This window comes from Poecile atricapillus, chromosome 1 (assembly GCF_030490865.1).
Source record: "Poecile atricapillus isolate bPoeAtr1 chromosome 1, bPoeAtr1.hap1, whole genome shotgun sequence".
Classification (NCBI taxonomy): Eukaryota; Metazoa; Chordata; class Aves; order Passeriformes; family Paridae; genus Poecile; species Poecile atricapillus.
Window position 1 is genome coordinate 93,626,555 of NC_081249.1, and position 18,492 is coordinate 93,645,046.

The window sequence follows — 18,492 nt, forward strand, 5'->3', positions numbered from 1 at the left end:
ATGAACAATTGGGAAGCCAAAATGCAGCTTCTGCAATGATGGAGACAGAAAGAAATCCCCAGTGAAATCTTGGCTGTCTTTGCTCTTATATTGTGGAAACTCCTCCTCCTTGGAGATGGTAGGATGTGAATTAATCAAGTGTTGAATTAAGGTTGTCCAACAGAAACATGCTATGATCTATCTAGATAACTAGCCTGATGGAAGCTTTATCACATTATGGTAACACAGAGATCTTTACTGCCACATACTCCACTTCCATCATCTCCCCTGGCAGCTCTCATTGTCTTAACAGAAGCCTCCCCAGCAGCCAAAAAAGTTGAGGTGAGATATAGCTCCAGTCCAAAATAATGGGACAGAATACCTGCAACTCCATCTGGTGATATGGGGAAGTGTGGCATGGTGGTTTCTCCTCATTGTGAAGATGAATATCTCCATTTATTCCCTGTTAATTTGGGAAAATTAAGATTATTTTTAAGGCCTAAGGAAAGTTTGGTCTTAAAATTGCCAGATTGACCTGGATCTGAGGTTATACCTTCTTCCTCCCCTCTAGGGAATGCTCTCCTGATCTGGCATAGGGTGGCCTAACTCTTGCCTTTTAATGACTAGCCTGAGGGAAGCTGTTAGTGGTACCAACAGGGAATCCATCTCCTGACAGGATGGCAGTGATTTCACAACTGTGCCAACTATGCTTACATGGAAAAAAAAAAAAAAACTCCCAGCAAAATAACAGCATAAAATGCTACTGCCTGCAAAGCTACAACAGTAGAGTAATGTAAAGGAAACTAATTGTATACAATCCTCTTGACTAGGCAGCCTGCTGAATAATAAACCTTCCCAAAGCCAGCAAGGCATATTCATGCAATAGCTGATGATTTTCTTTGTGCATGCCTTAGTTTATATTGTGTACACTGCATATGTTTATATTTATACAAATGTTGCTGCGGCACAGAAGCCTGCTGTAAGCACCCATATTCGGGGTATGCCCGTATGTGTGTTTATATGTGTCTGTATATTTGTGTGCATGCACACATGTGTATGTATATATGTCTGTGTGTACGAGAAGCAGATGCACTGTAGGCAGATAAAGCAGATAAATATAGATTCAGATAGAAGCAAAAGCCTATAAATATAGACACTATATAGAGTGAAGGCAGGCAGATCAGCACAGTTTCGCTATTACTTGCCTTCTGTATAATAAAAGAGTAGCTGACACTGACTAAGGGGATGACACTGTCGCCTCTCAGCAAACAAAATAAAAAGGTAAGAAAACTTCCTTCCAATACGAGCAGCAATTGTGACAGAAGATTTACTTTATCTAATAATTTGCTTAATACAAGTCATTGTGTACTTTCTTCTGAAGTCAAAGCATAGCATTTGTAATTTTACCTTAAAATAAGTCTATAAAATAAAAATCCTGGCCCACAGTCTGAAAAAGTGCTGCCTCTAGTTTCTATTTTACAATAAGCCTTGCACACTGTGCTTTTCAACTTTCTGCTTCTGCTATACAACAAATCTTTGTTTCAGGTCCTACAGTCTCTCCAGATGAACTTGGGTGGTAGAGTATTGAGGAAAGCATTTAAGTGCAAAATTAACTTTCAGAAATAATGTTGAGTGTGTGCACATATATGTGTGTCTTAGCCTTGTGTTTGTAAATCTCTGATGCTTGTTTAAACTCTCATCTTTGTCTCTGTTGTAGCAATATCCATAGCTGTAATATAGGTAGTTAAAATCAGAAAAGCCTTAACCTTACTAGAGATAAAGAAAACTTTACAGCTATTCAGAGGAGGATGAAAAGTCGATTTTTTCTTAGTCTATAGCTTTTTGATGAGGTTGTTCAGATAAATCAAGGCTGCTGAAAAATGCCCGAAACTTGTCACTCTTGTGGTTTTTTTTGTTTTTGTTTTTTTTTTTATAATACAGGTAGTGTTGAGGAGTTTACAGCAAGAGGCTGGCAGCTAGGAGTTTGGCATTCTGTTCCAGCTTGACCACTTGCTTACAGAGAGGTCTTGCACAAATTATTTCAAATCTGTGAACTTATTTTCCCATTTGTGAGTAGAATTAATAGTAAATATGTCACAGAGTTGGGTAATTGAATAATACCTTGTTTGATTAATCGGTGTCGTGATTCCAGTGGAACTGCTCACAGGGCAGGATGTTCACAAGAGTCTTTTTGTTCAAAGTGCTCTGATAGTCCTGAGTAAGAATGAAAGGATAACAGTAGGAAATACCGCTGATATTTTGTGTTACAAACAATTCACTTCTTTTTAATTTACTTCTTTTCAAAATATGCCATTAGCTGATGAGTATTGTCAAGTTTCAGTATTCTGAGGAACTTGCAGCAAAGCCGAAGAAAGGCAAACACCAGCATGTGTATATTCATATTCAGACCAGCCATACTTAGTATGACAGAACCAAAGACAGAAAATTAAAATGTCAAGTGGTGAAAGGCTTACTGTGGTCTTTAGCTCATGTAACGCAGGTTTTCCTAAAGTATCTAGTCTAAAATGATTTTTCTCTGCAGATAGAAAAGGCAGCTCAGAATATCTGAGTTTTGCTCCTGAACAAATTACTTGGTTTGGTGCGAGCCATTTTTCACTCAGCTTGCTTATTTTGTTACTTGAAAAACTCTTCCAGGTATATTTTAACATACTCAGTTACCACGGTTTCCTATCACCTAGGTGCTTCCTGAAAATTTGATTTTCGAGCCATGTTAAGTGTTCTGTAAAGGTGCCTGTTTTTACTGTATCTATTGAGATACTTGAACTAAAGAGGAGTTTGAAGTCATGTGTGCATGAACAATGAGAAGCTGTGGGAAATGCCTAATGGTTAGGGGAGATGTTGTCACTTCCTCTTGTAAAGCTCTATGAAACAAGGAGCTGCAGACTTGGTTCAGTGGTGGCTTGGGCAGGAGCAGCTCCAGCCTCTGGGCTGGAGGACGCTCTCAGCTCTGGGCACAGCTCTCACACCTCACCATGCCCTCTGCACTTCAGGGATGCCTCAGGATTGTCATCTACCCATTGCCTGAATATCCTTGAGTTATTCAGGCTCCCTCAGGATGAAACCTGTGTGTTTTAGGAGTGGTGTTTGAGAGGAATAAAGTGATTTAATGTGATAAATTACAGTACTTCAAAAATTAACTGGCCTGTCCTGGAAATTCTTCTGAATCCCTCCTAGTCTTTTCTCATGGTTGCTGCACAGTATAAGAAGTCACACTTGCTTCAAAACAAGATGTTGCTTTTAGGGAGCAAAACAGATACTAAGGTTTGTTGGATAAGGATTATACTGATCCAACAATTACTTTAGAAATACGGTCTTGTCAGAATCTCATAGGGAATATCTGGAAGGAAAGTTATGCAATCCCAAAAAGCATTTACTGTGAATTCAGAATTTTGTTTTCTGCTTCCTCTCCCTAATTCTGATAAATTAGCAATTACTTACCAGATTAAATTATAACATTAGATTTCTTATGCAGCAGGGGAAATATAAGTTAAAAAAAAGAAATTACTCTTGATCGAAAGCCCCTCGTGTTGATTTCAGTCTGGATCAGATCTTTGCAGCTGAGTTATAATCTTGAAAACTGATGTTTATTATGGAAACACTGACATAACCTCTATTATTTTGGTTCTGGCAGACATGGCAAAAATATCCAGAGACAATTTTTTCTGAGTTCCTTGCTTGTCTCCTTGGACATTGCTTTCTGAGTCTTTGCCAATTTTACTGCCATTCATTTTGACTAAAACCGTCTTGGAAATACATCAGTCTGTAGGAACCATTAGGAAATAACACCATTACACATGTTTAATAGGTTAGCTGAGGGGTGGGGAAAGTTTAGCAACTTCTGCTGTGTCATGGTCATTCCAAAACAGTGGAGTCCAAAAGGTTCATGTGAAAGAGAAGTCGGCAGGAGAAAAGTAAAGGTAAATTGCCAAGAAAAGCATACTTGTGAATTACTTTTGTTGCAAGTAAAGTCATGTTGCACAAGGTCTACAAAGGTATATTGATTCTTTAACTAGCAGGAACAGTTGGCAAGCATCCCTAGTATATTTAGGTTTTGTCTCTATCATTTTAATATTTTTTTTATTATTCAATTTGCCATTAAAAGCCCATGGCAACCTAGCACTGTGCTTATGTCCTCCTACAGTCATTAAAAAGACAGAATCTGTTTTGAGAAACATTAAGCTTACATGCAAAATCATGAAATCCTGGAGTAATAACTTGTTTATAACCTTAGTTTCTCCCTTATGATAGTCTTTAATTAGAAGTCACATTGTTTTTCTGCAAATACACAGCTATAGAATCTTTGATACATGCAAAAGGCATCTGCTATTAATGTGTTTCACTAATCAAAACCCAAAAAATCCATCCAAACCAGCTGTCTAACATAGAGAAAAATAACGTTACTTTGTAGTTATGTTCTCTTGTAGGGAGAACATCTTTCAGAGACATTAAAGAATGTAATATACAATTAGATTCAAATACAAGGGTTTTTAGCACACACATAGGGGTTCTTTTAGGATTTTCTGACCTAAATGTGTATCCAAGATGGTATTTATAAAAGGTCTGGTAGAATTTTATAGGTATGTGGAATTTTAAAAAAATTAAGTATTTTCATCACAGTAAAAAGCTTTTTCTTGAAACAAATCTAGCCACTATTGACTTTATGAGCCCGTTCAAATTTTCTGTTGTCTTCTGTGCTTTTTCTGTAGATAGTTTAAGGTCCTTTTTCCCTTTCTCTTAAATCTCTGGATGTTTTTTTCCAATTCTGTATGTGCAAAACAGATGAACTTTTGTTTATTCAAGTTTTCGTGAAATTTAAGATTCAGTAAACATTAGGAACAGAAAATTTACGTAGTGAGGTTTCCAACATTTTTGACTGATTGAAGGCAAGGGGATTATAATGGAAACTTTATTCAGCTTTGCTTGATAGCCTTCAAGAACAGAATATACCAGATCTGAACTCCCTTATTTGTATCCTCATATTTTTGGGTGGATCAGATCTCTGAATCTGATATGTACAGTATGTTAGAATCTGACATGCTAACACGGGCTTAAAAATAGGTGTACTCTGGACAAAGATAAAGCAAACACAGCAGCATTGGTGCTTTCCTTACCAATATCTGAGCTTGGCTTCCCTTAGCTGTTATTTCTTTAGTCTCTTTCTGTATCTATTTATATAACATCCTGTAAAGCATTTTATGCTTGTAAGCTGCATCCCATAGGATGAGAATATACCAAACATCCAGATTAAGACTATAAATGGTGCTGAAAAACATGTTCTTATCTTGTCAGAAGAGTGCAGGTTTTTGTTGTTTGATGTGCTGGTCCTGTGGTACAGCCTTAATGAAACACTCACCTTGCATAGCATCACTCAAAGGTGCTTGTGGAGCATCGTTTCTAGTGGCTGCATGGCAGGGAAGTAGAGTTTGCCTTCTGGGTCTCATTTCTTCCCCCCAGCATTCCCCATGTGAGCAAAGGAAACATGCCTGAGCATGTTTTGGGTTGGCCCCATCTGTATTAGTAAGTGCTTAATTCAGGTTGCATGACTAGGTCCTGTTTAATGAAGACCTTACTCTTTTCCTTTCAGGGTCAGTTTCATTTTAAGACAAATCAGACTAGTTAGGCTGCACGTGACTTTTTGTGTAAAACTTCTCTGTTTCAATGCAATTCCAGTTATGTGCAAACAAAATGAATAAGCATGTGAAAGACAGTGAATGAATGTTTTCTTTTCCTAACAGTCTGACAGAGATCCTGACTGCATGCTGGCTGATAGTACCATATTTAATGTTAGTAGATGTGGACCTGGGTAAGAGGAAAAAAAAAAACAAACAAAAAACAGAATAGTCAGAAACATTGCATATCTGTATAATTTCCTTAAAATAGGGTTTGCCTTTTTTATAACATGGAGTTTTTTGTTTGCTCACTGTACTATTTTAGGACCTGCAAAAATGTCTGATGTCAGATCTGTGAAAAAAAACCATGTTGTCCATTAAACACAATTTGAAGAAGGTAATCTGGGGAGCTTGTGTCTTCCAGTAAAGATAGTGCAAAAGAAGTTTTAAGAGAATTGATACTTGATTTTTTTCATTATTTTGTATTTTTTTTCTTAATCAGCACACTCAGTTTCATTTCCAGTATGAGGCTCAGTGTCTGCTGTGGCTTGTAATAAACTTCTTTTCAGTCTTCAGTCTTTCAGCATCCTTTAAAGTATGTTAACATGCTTTGGAATCCCTCAGACTTTTTTAGAGAAATCCCCCACCCAATAAATGAGTGGATGCCGCAGAGTCCAGTGTTGTGCCAGCCTGGCGGTGCTCCCTTGCTTTGTAGGACCTAGGGTCAAGTGGGAGCAGGCAGAATCTGCACAGCCATGTCTCACCTTGGAGGCAAAGGATTCAGCAATGTGATGGGCATTCACCAGTGTGGATGAGACAATTCCCCCTACTGACTCAAAATTATTCTCATTAATGAGCTAGGGGCCTGTCTGTCTAAACTGAGGACTCTGGGAGTGTGGAAAAGAGAGAAAAACATGAATATTTTGGCAGGCTTAATAAGTGAACAAAATAGGTTGAACTTCCCTTGTTTCCTGTCTCTAATTCTCATATTTCCACATCACCCAATCATCTCAAAAAATCCAAGGCTTTGTATTGTGTACTATGCATAGTATATACAATTTCTGTGCTCCTGCAAACCTAAAGTAGGTCCTAAAGAAATTAGTAAAAGGCTCATGTATAGTATTATTAAAAAAAAATAATTCTGTTTGTAACCTTAATGGACCCTCATGGTCAGTAAGAGCTTGCTAGGCATCTTGATACCTGGCACAAGAAGTGTCACAATGGCACTAATTGGTAGGTTTTTGTAGTTTCTAATAGGATTTGGGCATGGGTGTGTGGGAGGGAAACCTTACTTTTGGACAGAGGGGTTTGTGAGTTTTGTTAATCATCCGCTCTTCTACCAAAGGGCATGAAAACAAAAAAGGTTGGGAAAACTGCATTTAGTTCAGAAAGGCACAGTTCTGTTTTTACATGCTTTGCTTCCCTCTCTCCTTGGCACAAGCCTTAAATGCACGGCCATGTCACCTCTGTGTCTCCCTGCTCAGTGTGAGGAGTAGTGTAAATCAATAGTAAATGCTCGCCGCCCACTCCGTGCTCGGTTACGCAATAGCACATACCGTGTACACAGAGACAAAAAGGGAAAAAGCACACACAGGCTTTACATTCAAAAGCTCTTGCATAATTTTGCTTTCCTACAGCCAAAAAAAAAAAAAAAAAAAAAAAAAAAGAAAAAGGAAATAACAGATGGGGAGACTTGCAGGGTTTTTTTTTTCCCTTTTCTCAGACTGTACAGAGGCGAGCTTGTTTAACATCCATGGTCACTTCTAATTGCCCCGTGCTGCAGATAAGCAAGGCAGGCTTGCTTATGCTTGAAAATAAGACTTTTTTCCATCTTCCATGATGTGGTGCACTTCTCAGGTAATACCAGACAATCTGTTATGAAGTGTTTAAGGCTGAATTGGTTATTTGTTTTGTTGTAATGAAAAAAGGAAAAGAAACACCTCACTTCAACTATTCGATACATGTTGCAAAGTGAAAGAGGGACGAGAAGTAAGTGAAGTTGGATTGAATTCTCTGTTGTTAGTTTGAGGTTTGTTTATTTTTTTTTTTAATCTTTTTTCCTTTCTGAAAAGCAAAATATCTCTCAATGTAATATTTATGTAAAAAGCCAGTTATGTAACTCTCGCCTGCCTTTCGCTTTTGTTACCTCTCTGGACTGTACAGCTCTACTGTTTTTCCTGACGACAGATTGTATTAAAACCTGCAAATCCTGATGAAAGGAAAGAACGACTGGGTGCCCACAGCACAGACTTTAATTTTGAGCCTTTTTAAGGGCTTCAGGCTGCAAGACAATGGATCTATTTAAGATCTGGTTTTGGCTGGAGGAATTCTTATTGAGTATTTTCTTGTCACAGTGTGCTCTGGAACATCCCCGGCTTCTGCACAGTGTTTCTGCCTCTCTCCTCCTCTATCTTCTACCCCGCCCTCCAACTTTTGGATGTATACAATGAAAGCTTTTTCCCTTTTCTCTCCTGACCTTAATGCAAGTGTCAGGTCAGTCTCTGTGTAACAGCAGCAAGTGCAGGAAAACAGTGAAATTTTAGGTTGTGCTGAACTTTATTCATTTCTGTTTTAAGTGATTGAGGTCCATAAAGATACAGATATTCTTCTAATTAGAATTGGTTGGGATATTTTAATTTACTTCTGTCAAATGCAAGAAAAAGTACATAGAGCCCTGCTAAATTTTTTTTTTTTTTTTTTTTTTAAGAGAAAAAAGAAAATGAGGCATTTTAGGCTTAAGAAAGGGAAGAAATGGGTCGGTAAAAAAGAAAACTTAATAAATTTTTTTTCTGTTCATACTACAGGAGGAAATTGTTCCTGTAGCTATTGCAACCAATTTATTCCTAGTTGTATCCTCTGAGGATCTGACCTGTTTGTGGTTGCGAGCATTGTGCCAGGTTTTGTTTTCTTTTGGCCTTTACAAATCGTTCTTGTCTGCGTGCACATTCTTGGACAGATTCTTCCCCAGTGTAATGCCACTAATTCTGCTGATACGATGTCAGGAGTCTATTAGGTCAATTATGAAGTTATAGGGCTCAATCCTCAGTTATTTTAAAGTGTTTTTCTGGCATTAGAAAAGAGCTGTAAAATGAGTCTCCATGTGAATTATGCCCACTTCAGGCATAATAGAAAAAATATTTGAAGCTGACATCATTCAACAGTGATCCCCGAGACAAACTTTAAATGAAACAGGGTTTTGTGAAAACAGGAAGTAGAATATTTTAAGCTCTGTATGTATGTTTTAAGCAGCGTAAGTATATTTCTCCAAACTGCTGGGGAGTACACATATATTAACAAATGTATTGGAACACCTGGATTCTGAAACCAGCCCTTGCTTTGGCTCTGGGCAATGAAAACATCTTCCTCCATTTGTGTCTCAGTAAAGAATCACTTAGGGATTATACTGGCAGATACTGTTTTATTGTGCCCTTCAGATATATTCTAAACTTATTTCATTAATGTTTATAAAATCAATTCAGATACATAGGAAGAAGGCATTGAAATAATTTGTAGAGGTTAAAAAATTATTTAAATTTCAGGCCAGTGTTGCCACACAGGCCAAACTGTGGACACTAACAATATATAAGATTTAATAACCCTATATAATGTAATGATAATATATAAATGAAAGTAACCTTTAATCAGATGATTAAATTCTGGAAGACTACCCTGTAGGAATTATAGGATCTGAAAACCTATGTAATTGTAAGGTGTGGCTGAATCAGAATATCAATAGCAGTTTATAACATAGTTGGATGCAGTGGAGGAGAGTAACCTCTTTAAAATCCCTTATCCTGGTATCCCTCATAGCTGTCAGCCCTTTATGAAATGCTCGGAAGATGTAAATGGTGTAACTTTACAGAGAACATGCTCAGTAATGAGTCCAGTGTTTGACTTAATCAAAAGAGTAATCATTTGTCTTTGAGTGAAAATTACTTTCTGCTTGTCTTTTCAGAGTCTCAGTCTGTAAGTTTTTTGTCGGCACTGATTGCAATGGGAGACTTATTTGGAATAGGTGTACAAAACCCGATAACTTTTAATGGCAGACAAGCAATTTCCCCTCTTAAAGGCATCTGCCTGCTTTTCAGTTGCTGAGACATTTCTCTGCGTGTCACTAGGTTACCCCTAACTTCCCAGGTCTTCAGTCCCCAGCTTTGCTTTGTCTGCTTGGGTGGACTACCACCAAGGCACTAACCTTCCTTAATGGTCAAACAAACCTTTAATTATTTCCTGAGTATTTTCTAATTTAAAAAGGGGAAAAGCCCTTGTACATGCCTGCTGCTAAAACTCTGGTTATATATGCACGGTTGAACAGCAACCAGAACGAGGGAATTTTGTGTGTTCTGCAGAATGGAAATCTAATTTTAATTTATGGAGGAGAGGGTGATTTGACTTGACCAGATGCTAGACATGCAACCTGTGAAACTTCTGTCTGCCTAAATTCATAGGCAAAATAGGCAAAAGGGATGGTTTGAACAGTTTCTGAAATGAGATGTTAATATTCAGTTTTAATGAATAAGTCTTCACTTCACAACTTAAAAAGACTCTGCTATTTTATTTTTAAACATAAGCTGTTTGAGTCCTGTCTCTGTGAAGATCTGTGCCTTAGTTTTCTTAAATTCAAGTTTGTTATTTTAGAGAAAAGGTTAAATATGAGCCCTAAAGATTTAAAAACAGCAACAAAAATGAAAAGAGCTCTACATTAATTTTTATTTTAAAATTTCATTATTTCTCTTCCCTGAGACATACTTGGGGTTGGGTATATTTGAAAAATAGCTAGCTAAATTATTTTGCTGTTTCCAGCAATGTGCTGAATTAGCTATGGTAGGCTTTTTATTTAGCAATTATTCTGCAAGGTTTCCTCCCTCCCTCCTCTTCTCCCTCCCTTCCTCAGAACAGTCATTTTTGCAACTCTCACACTTTGGTTGAAGTTCATGACAATTTTGTGTCCTTCACTATCAGTAATTCATTGCTAGCGCTTTCAGTAGTATCCTTGTCTTTTTGCCTCGCAGGAGTCCCTAGGAAGTGCTGCAGGAAGCAATTTTTTTTGAGTAATTGTAACAAAAGTATCAGGCCTAGCTGCACTGAACGTTCCTGCAGTCCTCCTTTCCAAAGCTATGACCTGCTGCAATCGCAGCAAACAGCGGCTGGCTCGTTCCTCCGGGACAGAACCTGTGCGTTCTTGCCTTGCTGTGTGTGCAGGTGGGCCGTGCCACCCGCAGGGAAGGGTCGCTGAAGTCCAGCGGTGCAGAGGAGTTGTGGGCACGTGTGCAGGGCCTCCAGCAGGCTCAGCACCTGGATGCTCCTTGCTTTTGTTCCTCTGTGCCGTGGTTAATGTTTTCGTGTTGTCACTAAATGAAGCAAGGGCTCTGTTTGGACCGAGTGCGTCCATCAGGGAGCCCCACGAGAGGATGCTCCGTGCTGTCAGAACCCCTGTGGGGAAGGAGAGCATCCAAAGGAGAGCATCCTCGTTTGTTCATGGATTTGTTCCCTGGATGTCTGGTCTAGTCACTGCCAGCTACTGAATGCTCATGGCTGGGGTGGGAAGGACGTTGAAGCTCTTTTCACCTTCTTGATGCAGAGGCTTAAAAACAACTCTTTAAGAAGTGACCTTTAATATCTGTAGTAGAAGAGAGCAGGGAGCTGGACTTGATGATCCAGAAAGTGTGCTTCAGGGTAAAATCTTGTAAAAAACCTGGCTATTTCAGTTAGTTCAGTTTCTGTGGGGACTCGATTTGAGGTATTACTTCATAATTTCAACTGAAGAAACCTCTGACTTGTGTGACTTCTTGTACATGTGATGAAACTCACCCCTTTAGGGAAGTTCAGAGACAAGATACAAAGAGAGTTTGTCTGTGTAAGCAGCTGAGAGGAGTGCTCGTTCCCGAGTTTGTGCTGATTTATATGTGAATGGTTGCAGCAGAATAGATGGACTTGCTATTTTGACTGTACTGTGAACAAGAGAAAAATACACTCACTTGATAATGTTTTAAATCAAAATAAATAGTGACACACTTCTTCATGGAAGAACTGTGAAAAAATATTAACAGAAAACAGTGCAGAAAGCATCTGAAGCCACCTTTGTCCGTAGTTTCCACTATGTATATTTCTTAAACTGTTTTTCTTTTCACATTTTTTTATTAAATATCCTGGTTGCCATCGGCCCCTTACACTGCTGGAAAAAAAAAAAATGACAAAGTTTCAATCCCGTCTTCTAGGTCCCATCTAAATATACATTCCTGAATAAAACGTGTCAGTCGCCACTGAGGCTGGAAATGGCCTGTTCTGCTTTGAGGAAGGGGGAGGCAGATCACTAATGGTTGCTCAGGCTGTCATGGTTCTAAGAATCAGCTGTTTTTTCTTTATACTGCAAAGATTAAACAAAGAATGTTAAACATTTCCCAATTTAGCATTTATAATGGAAAGCGGCTGTAGGGCCACAGCTTGCTGCTGCAAGGGCAGGCGTTCATATGAGGAGTCGCTTAAAAAGGCTTTTATTTTCTTTGAAGGCCTATCCATTCTCCCAGCCCGGCCGCTGTGCTTTGCAATCAGGTGGAGGCAGCTTTAAATTTTTACTTTCATTTAAGTAGGAGCTAATTTACGTTTGGAAATGAAAGTTAAAGCATCTCAGCCATCTGCAAAGTGGAGGAGGAGGCAGTGGGTTTCTTTAACTTTTCAAATCTCTACAATCCTTTTTCACACCAACAGGCAAGCAAAAATTATCTTTCAGAGCTCCTATTAGTAATAATATGTAGTACTAATGATCTAATTTCTTAGCTTCGGGTCTTTATCTTCGTTTCTAAGATATATCTGTTGGTTAAGTTCAGTTGCCTTTATATTTGCATCCAGCTCAGGAGTTCAGAAATAAAAAGTTGTAGTCTTGAGTGCAGCAAAATCACATTTTTTGACCTCTGGACAGCACAACTTTCTCTGTAGCATTTCATTAGGGATTAAGTGGAGCACTGTGACTTTCTGTTTGTCTTAGTAAAGGGAAAGGAAGCTAAAGGGTGACTGGTAAATAAAAAGAAAAAAAAAAGGAGGAGTGACATTTTCATAAACTGCCATTATATGTACTTTTATCATGTCTGTTTATCACCCTTTCTTTATTTTTCAGTTTTACCTGAATCATTCATAGTGGAGACAAATAAATTGTTCAGTCTTTCTTAGTTAAGAATTACAGTGTTACGCTAATGTGTATTTTTTTTCCTGTCAGAATGAAATAAGTGTTAATACAGTTAGTTGGGTTTTATTAACAGAGCAGCTAAAAATGTCCTTTGCCTGCCTCTCCATTGGCTAGTTTTCAGAAATTCAGTAGTCTTCTGTCTTCTCATAGGGACAAGAGCTAAACTTCTTACATGATTAAACCATTTTTCAGAAAAAAATATTTCTGGTTTCTCGTATAAACTGTAAGCACTGTAAAGAAATCAGATATCCATTTTCTGCCTGCATGTAGATTTTGTCTAAACAAAATAGCCTTGTACTCAGCTGTCACAAACATTTGTGTATTATTTAGATGTCTACATGAGTAATTTCATTTGCCTCCTTCAGTGTCTTAAATATGTTTGTAGATGCTTGCCCACCTTTTTGTTTCTTAAGGCAAGCTTTTTACAATTTTGGTTTTTTTTATAACTAAGTTTTAGTATAAAAATATTTCAATCTTCTTGTGATTACATTTCTTACAGAATGGTGGAATTTTTGGACTGTGCATCTGTTTAGGCACGTGGAGAAAGACAAGACTGAGATCATGTAAGTCATGAAACTGAGAGTGAATAATCCATACTTTGTTCTTTCATCATTTTTAAAATTTATACCCAGATGCAAGTAATAAACCAAAAAGAGGAAAAATAAAAAAAAAACCCAAACTAGTTAGCTTTTATTTTTAAAGTGATTAATGAAAAGCAAAGTTCAAATGAGGCCACAAATCCTGGTGGTACACAATGGGTTGATTTATTTTGTAAATAGACCATGGATAATTAACCATAAAACAAAACTTTTTTTTTTTTTCTTTTTCTTTTTTTTTTTTTTTTGAAAATTGCATAATGACACTGGTTTCTTTTAGTTGCTGTGAGTTACACAGAGGGAAAACGGCTTATTCACAACTGGTTGCAACTAGTTACAGCCAAGAAAAGAAAAATCCCAGAGCAAAGAGAGGAAAAAGGCTGTTAAAATCCTACTGCACTTGCAGTTTCATAGTAAGGCATTTGCTAATGGCTACAGACTGAGAAAAGCAAGAGTAGATATTTACATCCTCTGATGGTGCTTGTCGTGTTAGCCCATGTTTTGGCTCAAAACTCACAAGAAAAAGACAGCCCCTGCAGCTGGCCTTGTAGTCCACAATTTTGTATTGACTTCTAAATAGAATTATTTATGCTTTGTTGCAAGTTTCCACTACATGTCTTACTACTCTGACACTGAGGGAAGAGTCTTCTGGATAGTCATAGTCTGACTTGCTGCCAAGTCCTCTCGTGAGCCAGAGAGTGATGCTAGTTTTTCAGATATGTGATATGAGAAAACTGTCTGCCCAACATCCCCAAAATTTGTCTCTTCATAAGCCACAGTCATCTGTGGAAGGGATCTCTGATGCCCAAGAAGGAGAAGGTCCAATTTGTTGTGAAAGTACATTCACTACTAATTAAAACTACCAGCTGGGATTACAGCCCTGGAGACTGTAAATAAAGTGGAGCATGAGATGTTCAGATGATAATATGGCCACTTTTGTGGTGGTTTGTTTTAGTTGACAGTACTTAATTTGTTCATCTCATGCCAGTTTATGAGAGTGAAGAGAAGGATCATGTAGGTAACAGTCAATATGCAAGAGGTTGGAATTGCCACACAGCAACTGAATATATGGACAACTTAGCTTGCTGTCACATGCCAGGTGTGCCTTAAAATGCTTTTGACTGTATGTGTAAGACCTGCAATTCACACAAAGCTAAAGTCTGTGCTCATGTAACCTGCTGGTGCAGCTGTGCTGTGTTTCACAGATGGTGACTCTTAGGGACTCGCAAAAAGCCGTCCTCATTCCAAACAATAGCCTGGGTAGGCAGAGGTAGTGGGTAAAAGTGATTATCACGGTATTGTTTTAGCTGTGTTGACTCAGTGTGTTGTGTTACAGCAGCGTTACAGACTGGTGTTTGTAAGGGTTCTCTATCCGACACTGATTTGTGGGCATGTGGTTTCTTCTGTGAATTTGGAGAATTTCTCTGTCAGAATGTACTGCGAGACTGAGGAGAGGAGAAGCAGATGATCAACATTAGACCATCACCTCTACCTGCTTGAGCTTAATGCGGATAACTGGGAATAAGGATTCCGTGTTTTTAATCTTGACCCCAGTTACAAGGCAGGATCTCAGATCAGTGCTTTAAACCCCTAACTAGGGAACTGATGAGTTCCCTCTGTGTTACTGACACTGGTAACTACAACACATGGGCTGCCACTTGTAATCTGCTTTTAGGCCAAAGAGTCAAGTTAAAATAGCACTTAGTTTGAGCAAGAGGCTTCTGTTGTGGGTGGGAGTCGTGCTGGGGGCAACATTAGCATTGTACTTACAAACAGCAGTGAAGTAAAGACAAGACCCCAAAAATAAGTTAACTCTCCAAGGCTCAATACAGTCTTTGGCTTCTCTACAGGTTCTCTTGGAAGGGAAACCAGCCAAGGTCCACTGTGGTAGTGCTAAAAGGATGAGCCTGGCCCATGGCATCTCCCTTGAAACTGCTTTTTGTCAGGCTTGTGCTTCTGGGAAGCGTGGCAATGTATGGAATCTGCTACATACTGTTTATGAGTTAGAACTTGATTTTATTGACTAACAGTCCTTGTATCTTGTGACAGTCTTTTTCTGTGCTTTGCATCATGCCAAAGAGACAGGGGAGTGGTGTTGGCATGTCTTTGTATGAATAGGTCTGTCATTAAATATTTGAAATAGAAACATCTGAAATAGATCTTGCCTGAGAAGAACAATGGGATAACTAGAGAAATCCAGTTTTCTCCAAATTTGCTTTTGGGGCTGGGAGTTTTAAGCAAACAGAATTAGAAAAAAAAAAAAAAAAAAAAAAGAAAAAAAAGAAGAGCAGGTTAGTGCATGGGCTTAAAAACAACAAACCCAGGGAGGCATGAAAAGAGACACAAGGAAAGTTAGAAGAGTGGAGGGATGCTTAGCAGAGGGAGGGGTTTTCTTGTTTGTTTGTTTTAGTAACTAAGATCAACTAAGGGAGAGGGAAGCTGCTGGTAAAAGGATTGAAGGTCCTTTGTTCATAAGAGGCACTGTCTTGTAAAGGGAACCTTTTTAACTTGATGTGGATCTAAGCCTGAGGACCACTGACTGCTGGTGAGGATGCTGAGGCATGGACATGCATTTGGGTATTTCTTGTTTCCTCTGGTCTCTAAATCCGTATTTTTATTTTGTGCAGGTTGAGGATTCAGTCAGTCCTCTTCCTCAGGCAATTCCTCTGAAATCTTACTGTTAGGAAAGGGTTACAGGCAGCCTTTGCTGCAGGCACACACAAGATGAAGGGTAGGGTTTTCAACTCCTTTCAGATTGTGGAAAGTGTCAGCACATGGGTCCAGTATGCAGAGCACAAATTCAACAGCCTGCTTGGTGTGCGGCAGGAAAAGCTCTGTTAGAGGTAATTGTAGTTCAGGCTTTTGAACAAGCCTTTGTATTTCTCTCCTGTGCTAATAACCTATGAAGTGAGGATATGCAAGCCAAATTCCTTTTATTTTAGCCACTCTTACCTCCTCCCAGGTACCTCTCCCCATATCTAATACCTAAAAAACTCCACAAACTAGGTAATCCTGACAGTTTCCCCCAAGATTTTGCCCATCTCAGCCTTGCAAAGTGTGGCATCTGATGTTGTAGTAGGCAGGTTCAAGTTCTGGTAAAAAATGCTTTCATGGGGAGCTAAGCAGTACAGCTGCTTGAATACTTCTCCAAGCACTGCATTCAGAAATTCACTTTATAAGAAACATAAATTTTTTGGTTCTTAGTGAGATCCTGACCATGTTACAAAAACCCCTCACCAAATGGCATGGGAGACAATCACTTCCCATAAGCATCTCAGTGCTGAAACAGCCAGGGATGACTGAGAATGATGTGCTGTCGTGGTTAAAGGCCTAGCTGTGCTTCAGCTCTCCTTCTGGTCTTCAGAAATGAACAGTTTCGTGCGTTGGCACTCTTACTGCTACCTGATCTGGGTGAAAGCCCTCAGTTCTTCCCTGTTCAGGCCAAGATTTGTCTTATAGTTTCAGTCAAGCTTCACATGACTTCATGGTATTTTGCATTTTAGTAATTTGCAAATGTATGAGCAGTGATCAAGAGCTTTCTTAGGAGGTGAAGCAAACAGTTAAAGGAATTTTAGATGTTAAATATCTTACTAATCACAACTGCTCTTACATTTTTGTCCTGGTTAAGTTTGAGGTTAAAGGGCAGAGCAGAAACAACTGACATTGCCGTCATTTCTCCTCACTTCAGATCCTTCTGTAGGAGTAGGACTGTCTGTGACTCTCATTCTGCTGCTTTATCCTGCTCAGAACTGGTTCTGATACTTCCCTGAATGGCAGCAGTAACTAATGGTACTTGACCCAGCAAGATGTGTGTTAGTTGTTCCATAACTGGCTGTTTGAAAAAGCCTCATACCTTTCACACATTGGTAAGCTCCACCAGTTCTTGGACAAGAACAGCATATCAGCTGGATTCTTAATAATAATTAGATTGTCACTGATATATTGGTAGTATTACAGAGGTATCACAAGCTTCTGAGGCTCACTAAAGCACACTGAAGGTCGGGACTACAAGCACTATAAAATACATACTTGTATTCTCTTTGTATGAAAATACTGGTTCATTTTTTTAAAAAAATCATCCATGATTCTTATTTGTTTTTTCTATTCATATTTCCAGATAAAGCTTTTCAGCATTTGTGGAACAGAAATGCATTTGTTTCAAACTTTTATTTCAAAAATGTATTTTATGTTCTAATATAAAATTTAAATCAAAACTGAGAGTAGCAATCAAAACAAAATTATTTTGTCAAAACAACATTCAATTGATTGAAATGATTTTTTATTTTTGTTTCATGGGTAACTTTGCAATGCAGCGTTTAATTCAACTGTGAAACAAAAGCAAATTTCAAAGTCTAGCTATCCTGTGAAGCAAAAATATTGGGTTGTGATTGGGCTTTTCTAGGTGGTGCTTAAGGGAGTGCTTCCTCAGAATTCAACTGAATCTTTTTAATTAAAAAGAAAAAAAATTTGAAGTGTGAGGACCCTCCCCCAGCACAAGTGGAAGGAGGCCTCAAGCTGTGCTGGGGGAGGTTCAAGTTGGACCTCAAGATTTGTTTCACTGAAAAAGTTGTAAGGCTTTGAAGTGGGCTGCCCAGTGAAGTGGTGGAGCCACCATCCCTGGAAGCATTCAAGAAGTGACTGGATGTGGCACTTAATGCTGTGGTTTGGTTAACATGAGGGTGTTTGATCCTTGGATTCAAGGATCTTGGAGGTCTTTTCCCACCTAAATAATTCTATGACCCTTAGACTATTCTGAAATCTTCCTGTATTGATGTTATTATTGGACTTTCTATCTCTGTAACTGTTGATCAGAATCCATCTCTCTAACTGTATATAGATCCAACCTGGAAATGTATTCTGTGTTTCTGCTCAGCAAAGAAGCTGAGAAGGAAGGCTGGGAAGCCTTTGATACTGTTTCAGCTCTCCTGACTTCCATCTCTGTGAGCTGGTTATGAATCAAATTCTGAGTGCCCATCTGAGTCAAGCTGCTTTCAAAGGAAGCAAACAGCTGAAGGTAATGACAGTGTGAGTGTAAAGCCTATACAGTTAATATTAGTGTATTCACTTTATTTGTTGCTTCCTAGATTTGATTTAAAAGGGACCT

The 18,492-nt window shown here is 38.6% G+C and overlaps 1 protein-coding gene across 23 annotated transcripts in view; it reads left to right on the forward strand.

The window, feature by feature from the left end:
• Nucleotides 1–18,492, forward strand: part of ZBTB20 (zinc finger and BTB domain containing 20) — a 473,996-nt gene that overhangs the window by 230,483 nt on the left and 225,021 nt on the right. For 19 of the 23 annotated variants that reach the window (XM_058829852.1, XM_058829841.1, XM_058829861.1 and 16 more), the window contains one exon: nt 13,292–13,355. The exons of the other annotated variants lie outside the window; for them this stretch is intronic. The gene's annotated coding sequence lies outside the window, so the exon portion shown is untranslated. The remainder of the gene's footprint in view (nt 1–13,291; nt 13,356–18,492) is intronic. 23 annotated transcript variants of the gene reach the window in all.